Genomic DNA, 9,778 nt, shown 5'->3' with positions numbered 1-9,778 from the left:
AGACTTAATAAAATTCGAATTTTGTTAATCTTTTATGATTATCCTTGTCAAAATAAAAGATTTTGGTCATCTAATTAGATAATTGTTACCTTATTTGATATATGTTAAGTTATGGAAATTATTTGATCATTATCTTGCAAGAATTTGAACTAGATCTAATTAGATAACCACCAATTATAGTTAATTGCCTTATTTGAATTATGTGATCTAGAATATTCTTGACAAAGTTTGGAATAGTTTCAAATTAATCCCTTTAGGTTTTATATTTTAAATTTGAACCCAAAAGTTTTGTTGTTTTGAAATTTAAATAGTTAAAACCCTAATGTTTTGAAAAAGGTTTCAAAACTTGCCCTCAAGTTTTGGAATTTAAATTTTGATTAAATAGTTTAATTTTGATGTATATTTAAATTCTAAACCCTAATGTGTTGAAATGTTTCAAAACTTGCCCTCAAGTTTTGGAATTTAAAAGTTGATTAAAAGTTTAATTAGGAATGTTAAATTCTAAAACTCTAGTATAGTTTTGAAAAAGTTCAAATCACACCCTTATGGTTTTATTAATTAATTAAGGTGTATAATTAAAAGAGATTTAATGAATCCATAAAGGTTTAGGTTAACCTTTTAATTGAATTAAAAGTGTAATTGTTAAAGTTAACCATATAGTATTTTAAAAGTATAAAATACACCCTATACTATATATAACATTAAAAGTCTAACATTATATATATGTATGAGTAAAAGTCAGTCTTACCGTTAGTAGGCCTCATTCACTAAGCTAGTCTATAAGGGGTGTTGGAATAGTGTCTAAGGCTATAACTATATCCGGTTGTGCATGGTCCTTTTGGGTTGCCTTCACCATAGCAACTTGAAGGATGATTTATTAAGAGAGAGTAAATATTATAAGGAATAATATTTAGCTATTTGATTAATATAAGTCATAAATTAATTTGTATTAATTGGTGACTTAAAGAGATTAATTAAATAAGAGGGTATAAACTGTCAATTGTTTGATAGTTAGACTTTAGACTATAAATCCATTAGGATGGACCTTGGACGGATTCTAAGAGCTTTGGGATAGCTCAAATCGTCCATATGGTTATCTATGGAATGGATTTGGATAGTCTTAAGTGAAGATTATCCAATTAGGGTTTAGGGTGAAACCCTTAAGGAGTCTACAAGTATAAATAGACCCTATGGGTGAGGGAATTGGAAACACAACCTTAAGCAAGGATACTCTGGCCGAATTCATCCCCTCTCCTCTCTCCTAAATCATCTTGCTTGCTATTGGTGTTTGTAAGCCATTAGAGGAGTGACAATTGTGACTCTAGAAGCTCCAAGACAAACAAGATCAACAAGGAATTCAAAGGTATGATTCTAGATTTGTTTTAATATTGTTGTTTAACCTAATTAGCCATTAGAAGTCTTGGATTCAAAAGCATGTTTATTAGAAAGCCTAGATCCAAGCAATAGGGTTTTGCATGCGCACATAGGAAAGTTCTTATGGCTAAAACCCAACAAGGGGTGTTTAAGGAAATTGCCTATAAAATGGCGATTGAATGGGTATCCACTCTTACCCACCGCACTCTTGATTAGTGGAGGGTCGTTAGACGAACGGGTAGGATAGGACGAAACCTTCCATTATAAGTATAATGAAATACCAAGTAACTAAATGTTTTTCAAATTCCCAATCTTAGTTACTTAGGCAAAAGTGAATTGATGCAATTCCATGAAATTACACTTTGTGCCCTTGCGAAGACGTTAGTGGAGCGTGTGTGGTTTACCGGCACACTAAATGGTTCTAAGCAAAGGTAGCAAAGGGTGACTCAATGTTTGTCATAGTTCGGTGGAGCGTGTGTGGTTTACCGGCACATCGAATAGGTGATTGTAACATGTGAGGGCACCATGTAGTTTGCATGGTTATTCACACCCGCTTTGTGATCCTCGGCATCCCAGTCACAAACTAGAGGGGCATATCGAGATTTAAACATGCCATTGAAATGTTCAATGAATCTCAAAGGATCTAGGAGTTTTCATAGATTTAAAACTTAAATTTCTTTTTCGTTTTTCATGGTGGAAATTAGTGAATCGTCATTCACTTACCTTCAAATGTTCTGCATTTGGGTTACGGCATCCCTCTCCCGAGTTGTAGGATATTGTGTTGGGTCCTAGCCTTGGAATTTCATTTGGGTGATTTACCAAGGACTCAATCAATCAACTAACTTGAATTCGTTTTTCTCCCGATGTCAAAGTTCGACAACTATGGTCTTCTCAATCCCGTGGAACAAGCATTCCACATGAAGATGATATTCCACGATTCGATCGAGGAACAAGAAATCATGCTTCACTTCCTCCTCCTCCTCCAATTATTCTCCCTAACCCACAAGATTGTAAAATTGAAAAGTTCAATATCACTCAAGCCCTTTTGGCAAGTAAACATAAAGAGGGCAAGTCGGTGTGTGCACACGTCTTAGGGATGAAGTCACACATTGATAGATTAAGAATGATGGGATCCGTTGTCGGTGAAGCGATGGCTGTTGATTGGGTTCTTCGGTCACTTCCTAACTCATATAGTGAGTTCATAAGAGAGTACTATATGATGAACCGCGACGTGAACCTTATAGATCTCACCTATATGCTTATTGCTGCTGAATCAGCAATGGTTTGGCGCAATAGAAAAGCAAAGTTGATTGGTGAATCTGCCTTCAAGACCTCTATGGATATTGACAATGGCAATGAAAGACATGCAATGATCGAAAAGTTTGATCATAAGAGAAAGGCGATGTCTGAAGTAGTTCCATGTGTTGTTCCAAAAGAGTCAATTTGCCTTTATTGCCAAGAGAAGGGGCATTGGAGACGAAGTTGCCCTATTTACCTAAGAGATCTAAGAGATGGGAGAGTCAAAAGTATGACTACGATTTAGGTAAGAATCCGCTATCTAACTCCATTAAGTTCCTATTCATTGATTCTTAATACATGATGTGATAAGATTGCATTTGAATATTTTGAAGGATCGGTGAAAAGAAAGGAAGCTTGATAAGAGAGCAAGATGAATCTAATCACAAGTGATGGATCTCGATCTCATGGACTTGAAGATTGGATTTTGAGCTTAGATAGTTATGATAGAGTTGTTAGAAATTTTCTTTTTACATAGTTTTCAATAGATTTTGCATTGTAAGGACAAATGTTTTTCCGCTGCTTTTATAAATAAAATAAATTTTGTTTGACTTATTTATTTATTTGTTTACTTCCTTGCAATGAAATCGTTATGTGAGAATTGATGTTTGCATATTTCTACAACGAATGGATATGATTCTTAGTTATGTTATTTATGGAAATGTCAAGAATTTACCAAATAGGGAGAGTTTCTCATCGCCCAAAGTTTCAATCGGACAGAAACTTGGAATCATGCAACTTGGTTGCACGATGAATGAGAAATTTCATATTTTGGAAATTAGACTAATTCATTGACAAAGTGTCAAGTGAAGGACTAGGAGATCGAATACACAAAGTTGTGTGTTGATCAAGTTAACCATAAGAGTAACAAAGATATTCGTCATGATTTACTAAAGGTTTAGTAAATATGATTATACTTACAAGATTAAGTGTAATTTTGAATTGATTAAAGGGTTTAGATCAATAGAAAAACGAATAAGAAGAATCAAGTAGGCAGAAAGATAAGAGTTTCTCCATTCTAAGAAGAAGGGAGAGTAGCTTTTATGGTTTATGATAGGTCTTAATGATTAAGAACCATATCTCAATTGATCCTCTAAGTGAGTCTTGGTACAATTGTATGTCCAAGAAGAGGAATCAAAGATTGAAGAAACGGTCAAATCAAGAAGTCAATCATACTTAGTTCCAAAACAAGTCTTAAAGTCAAGATTGTGACATTGAGTGAATAGTATTAAGAAGGTTTATAACATTCATCAATTGTGGAAAGTTGTGATGTCTTGGATAAGACAAAGACCAACTAAGACCAAAATTATGAAGTGTTTTGATATAAGCTACACTAACTCTTGAATATTTGTTTATCAAAAAATGTTTTGATAAGAGAATCGTATATGTCAAGGAGTCAGTGGGAGTCTTAATAGTCTTGAAAAGTTTCAAGAACAAATCAAATAAACCTTATCGATCATCACTAGCACACGAGTTGAGGTTTACAACCTATCGTGAAGACATTATTTTGTTTCTGTGCCAATCCAATTGAGTTAATTATGCATGTGAGTCCTATGAGTTCTCATTTGAATGCATAAAAGGCAAGGACCTTGATCAATGGAAAGTACATTGATAGGAAAAGGTGAGCTGCTTAACTACTTGGAAGACGTGGTTGGCAGCTGTGCTACCATAAGGCAAGAAATCAAGATTAAGGAAATTCAATCCATATGAGTTTGAATTTGTCGTAAACTTTGGTTTTTAACAAATTCACATGGATAGGAACACATACACCGTTTAAATCTAAGTGTCATAAGATTTCCTCCTTCATGAAAATGATTGTGAGGAAATGCTTTCACTAAGAAAGATTTTAAAAGATAGTGATTGTAAAATTGCATTCTTGAATTCGATCATGGTTACGGCATCCCTTTCCATAATTTGAATTGTGAGGTTTGGCAATTTGTCTTAATTGTTAAGACACACATATGAACTATCCAAGGCAAAAGTGTATAAGTTCAAAAAGTCTTGATAAAAGATTATCAAAGCACTAAGTATTAGAAACATGAACTTAAGAAATTCAATAAGTATTGTTTTTCTGAAAGTTAAGATGTTTATAAATACATGTCGAAGCTAGTGGGAGCATAAGTGTTATGTTTTATAATAATCATCATGATAGTGGGAGCATAAATGTTATGATTGTATGATTATTAAGGCACGTATTGCATAGTTGACAATATTAATTATAGAAAACAAGAGTCATACTTTGCAAAGTTGTAAGAGTTGAAAGGTTGTTTTGCTATAATTAAGGGAGAGAATATTATGCTTCATTTCAAATCTAAAGGATTAGGTTGTGGAATGTTAATAAATTTAGTCAAGGGTACATAGTGTGTTCTTAAAGTTTCGATTATGATTACGGCATTCCTCTTCACAATTCGAATTTTGAGAACATAGCAAATAAAACATTTTGCGTCGTGTCCCATACGCTTCGAGTATAGGATCGATTGCAAATGATTTAATGTTTGACCATTCTAAAATTTTCCAAATGTCTAGTGCATTTAGAGGGAAAAGGGACTAGAATTGGTTTTGACTAAAATAATTAAACAACTATCAAAGGACAATCCAAAGTTCGACGAGGATTGGTCGCTTGTGAGTAGTTGGAAGTATAGTATTGGAAATTATGGAAATGTTTCCATATTGGATGGGCAATATCGACATCATTACGAATAGATAAGATTCTATTAAGAAATTAGTTGTCATATGGAAAAATATGGAAGCGTGTCCATATTGGGAAGTAAATATTGAAAATATATGACTAGATTAGAAACTTTTATGCAAAAGGATGTTCAAAGGAATGTACTTTGAGAGAGAGACATCATATCTAAGGAATTGTCTTGTAACAATCTCCGATAGAGGACTTTGTAATATCATTGGCAATAGTCTTTGTGACTTTGGTGCAATGACATTACGAAAGGATCGTTGCATAAAGTGTTAGAATCTAGCATATTCTATAAGTAGCGAGAATTTGATATTCTTACACTTAAGAAAATGGATTTGGAGTTGTAAAATGAGAAGGATTGGAAACGTGTTCAATTTGTCTATTTCACAAAAATAAGAACCATGGGTAAACATTGTGTACATGCTAGGAGCATGGGACAAATGTAATAATTCAAGTAAGAAGTTGATTACCCGAAACGACAAATAATGAGTAATCGATATGGTGATAAATAAAACGTGTTTTGTTTATACTCAAAGGGTTGAGGCCATATGGGATTAGTATTATTCTTGTGTTTCACCTTGCATGTTTTGACTTCCAAGAATAATTGAGTTTATTAAGAATAATCGAATTATTCAAACGGGCCACAGTCGTTCATATGTTGGAAGTAGATATGAATGAAGACTGTCATGAATTGGTGTGTGGATTGTCTAGAAAAGTATTAGACATAAGCAAATGGTTGCTGCAACGTTCATGAGTGCTTATGAATATGATTTGAGCATTGGATTAAACCCACGCTCACTTGGATCACTCCATGAATTTTATTACGAGTGATTGGTGAGACGATAACATCTTATATTCTTGAAACCGAGATGTGTGAGTTGTATCTTGCGAATCGGTTGCACATTGATAATATGTAAACGCACTAGTAACTTGGTGTTATAAAACATATTGTTGTGTGTGATTCGGTGAGTGAGTGCAAGCGAGCATTGTATCAAAGTTTATCCGTTCCTTTTATCCAAAGTAGGATAAAAGCGATATCTTTGGGCCCCTCGATGGTTTAGTGATGACATACGTAAATGCTCGGCCGGGCTAGGACTAATTTGATTTGTTCAATTAGTCTGTCGTCATAAATCGGAAATCGAGATATAGTACAAAGAGAATGATTTGAAATCATATCTCATACGATATCTAGAATGGAGGAATATATGATCCTTATCTAAGGACACACGTATCTGATATGATCAGAGTTGACAGCGGCTTTGGAAAGCTACGATTGCAGATCAGTATCTGAAGTCATACGCAGAATAGTTGTTAGACTTATCCAAGTGGGAGACTGTTGGATTAGTGTCTAAGTCCATAACTATTTTGGTATGTACTTGACCCGATGGTGCATGGTCCTTTTGGGTTGCCTTCACCAAAGCAACTTGATAGGATGATTTATGGAGAGTAAGGATTAAATATGATTTATTAATATATTATGGGAATAATATATTAAAGGAGAAATCATATTGTTTAATTAATATTAGTCAATAATTAATTGGTAATTAGTTTTGTGACTAAAAGAGATTAATTAAACTTAAGGGACTGGAATTGTAATTATAAGATAATTGCAATTTGGGCCATGGATTGCCTTGTATTAAGGGATGGACGAATTCTAATGGGAAACCCATAAGGAAATCGTCCATGGGCTTAATAAAAGGAGTCTATGGGTTGCTTAGGGTCTAAGCATCCAAATTAGGGTTTCCTTGTTAGATAACCCTAATAGCCCAACTATATAAAGACGCCTTAAGGCTCAAAAACGTGGCTAAGGTTCTTGTAAGGGTTTACACACGTTTTTGGCAGCCTCCAACCTCTCTCCTCTTCATCCTCTTGCTTATGGTGTTTGTGAGCCATTAGAGGAGTGACACTTGTGACTCTAAGCATTCCAAAGTCAATACAAGGAGATTTGGGATTGTTATTGCTACATAACAATCAAGGTAACACTATAAACTTATTCTCATGTTCATATGATTATATATATGCTAGAATTAGGGTTTATAGTCTTGGATTCAAAGCATGTACAATAGAGAAACCTAGATCCAAGCATTAGGGTTTATATGAGCACATAGGATGTCTTATGACCAAAACCCATCACTTCCCACCTTCAATTTCAATCACTCTCTTTCGCCAAAACCCTAAATCAATATTCAAAGCCGATCACTCCCAAAACCTTAATTTCTTATAAACCCGGTTCCAAAACACTCGCTATCCGAGCTGTCACATCACAAAAACCTCCAGCAACTCAGAAATTTCAACATTGCTTCACCAAGAAAGACAATGGCTATTTGTATTGCGAGGGTCTTAAAGTTCAAGAAGTCATGGAGGCCGTTGAAAGAAGGCACTTTTATCTCTACAGTAAACCTTAGATAACTAGAAACATTGAGGCTTATAAAGATGCTTTGGAGGGACTGAATTCGATTATCGGATATGCAATTAAAGCCAATAACAACTTATTGATTTTACAACATTTGAAGAATTTGGGTTGTGGAGCTGTTTTGGTTAGTGGAAATGAGCTCAGATTGTCCATTCGTGCTGGTTTTGATCCTACAAGGTACTTCTTTTTCAGTTTCACGAACTAGTAAATATTGAATGTATACAAAAACCTAAGTCAAACTACAAGATCTAAGCAACCAACCAGCCCATGTCGCGCTGGACATAAACATCAATAACCCTAAATATCTCATTAATGATTGTAAAAAAAAGCTAAAGAAATCAGTCATAAATATTGAATGTATACAAAAACAACAATGATTTATTTTGCAATAAAAAAATATTAAGGGCTAAATGTGCAAAAAAATGTTAAGGATTAAATTTGTACAAAGTAAGAAATATAATACTTTTTAAGTCATTTTTCTCAGTTTACCTGGAATAGTTGATCGTAAGGCCCGGTGCGGGCGGACCAACCACATTGCAGACTCGAAGGATATGGCTAGACTCGGAGGGTGGACCAGGTGGACTGAAGGGCCGGTGCGGCGGACCAGTCACACAGTAGACCCGAAGTGCATGGCTGTTCTGTTCGGTTATGATATGTTATGCGTGGTATATGTGGTTGGTATTTTGGGGGTATCTCACTAAGCTTTCGAGCTTACAGTTGTGGTTTAATGTTTTTCAGGTATTTCCGGAGACCGTGGCAAGGCGAAGGCGTGATCGTACCGCTCCTCATGTTTATGTTTTATGTTATGGTTATGGGCATACTCTGATAATAAATGTATTAAAAACCTTTTTGTAATAACTTAATGAAATTGGGATGTTTTTGAAAAGTTTAAATTGGCTTGAATTTTTAGAGTGTTACAAGTTGCTATCAGAGCCTTGGTTTGAGTGAATTGGAGAAACATTCGTGTGAATCCAGTCTCAAATCAAGGAGAGTTTTCAAAAAAGAGAATTTAAAATGGTTTTAAAAAAAATGAATGAAGGAGGACGCGGAGGTACGATCAGCCGGAGCCAGTAAGTAGCCCCAAAATATCATACAAGTTATTTGATTATGTGATATGATAGAACAACATACTAGTACTAGGATAGGGATCTCCAGGAATTGCATGATAGTATGGCCTGATTTGTGATGCTTGCTAGCCTAGGGTTTCTTTCTGTACGAGATTTCCAGTGATTACTCTAGGAGTGAGGGTTGATTGCTTGGTATGCCTGTTCTTCTATTTGGTTTTGTTATGATACTTGGTATAAATATAGGTAGGTGTGGAAGGTAGTATGGGCTCGTACTACTGAGAGCACATGACCCATATGCATACCAAGGAAGTCACAACCCCTAGGGCGGTGTTGAGAGTCAGTTCCCGGGTTAGTGGGAGGTATGTGATGTTTGCGGTATTTTTCAGTATGGTGGTTACGAGGCATGATGGGAGTGGATCCGGATCAGGATCGGGAGCAGGAGAGGGCGGTCAAGGTGGGTCAGCACCACCCGAAGTTATTGGTCAGATGAGCACAGACGAGTTGGATGCTAGGATTCGCAAGATCCTGCATGATAAGGTTGCTGCTATGTTCAGGGCCGAGTTGCCGGAACTGTTTGGTTCGATCAACACTGCCATGGTCGAGTATTTTGATGAGCGCTATACAACTCTTACAGAGACGGCTGCCGCGACAGCTACAACGGCTGTAGCAGCGGCAGGGGGAGGAGCCGGTAGAGGTTTTCAGTATCGGGACTTCGTTAATACGAAGCCCCCTACCTTCGATGGAGTCCAGGACCCCATTGTGGCTATGAAGAATCACGGGATTTTTCCAGTATAACAAGATAGGGGATGAATCACTTACATTTTTGAAGCCTTTAGAGGGTTCTTTGATAAAGATTCTAGAGAGAGAAAGTGGTAGAGTGCAGCCAAAAGAAGAACAGGATGAAAGAGAGGAGGTATCCTCATATTTATAGGGGTG

This window comes from Lactuca saligna, chromosome 3 (assembly GCF_052625555.1).
Source record: "Lactuca saligna cultivar CGN05327 chromosome 3, ASM5262555v1, whole genome shotgun sequence".
Classification (NCBI taxonomy): domain Eukaryota; kingdom Viridiplantae; phylum Streptophyta; class Magnoliopsida; order Asterales; family Asteraceae; genus Lactuca; species Lactuca saligna.
This window is presented reverse-complemented; position numbering follows the sequence as displayed.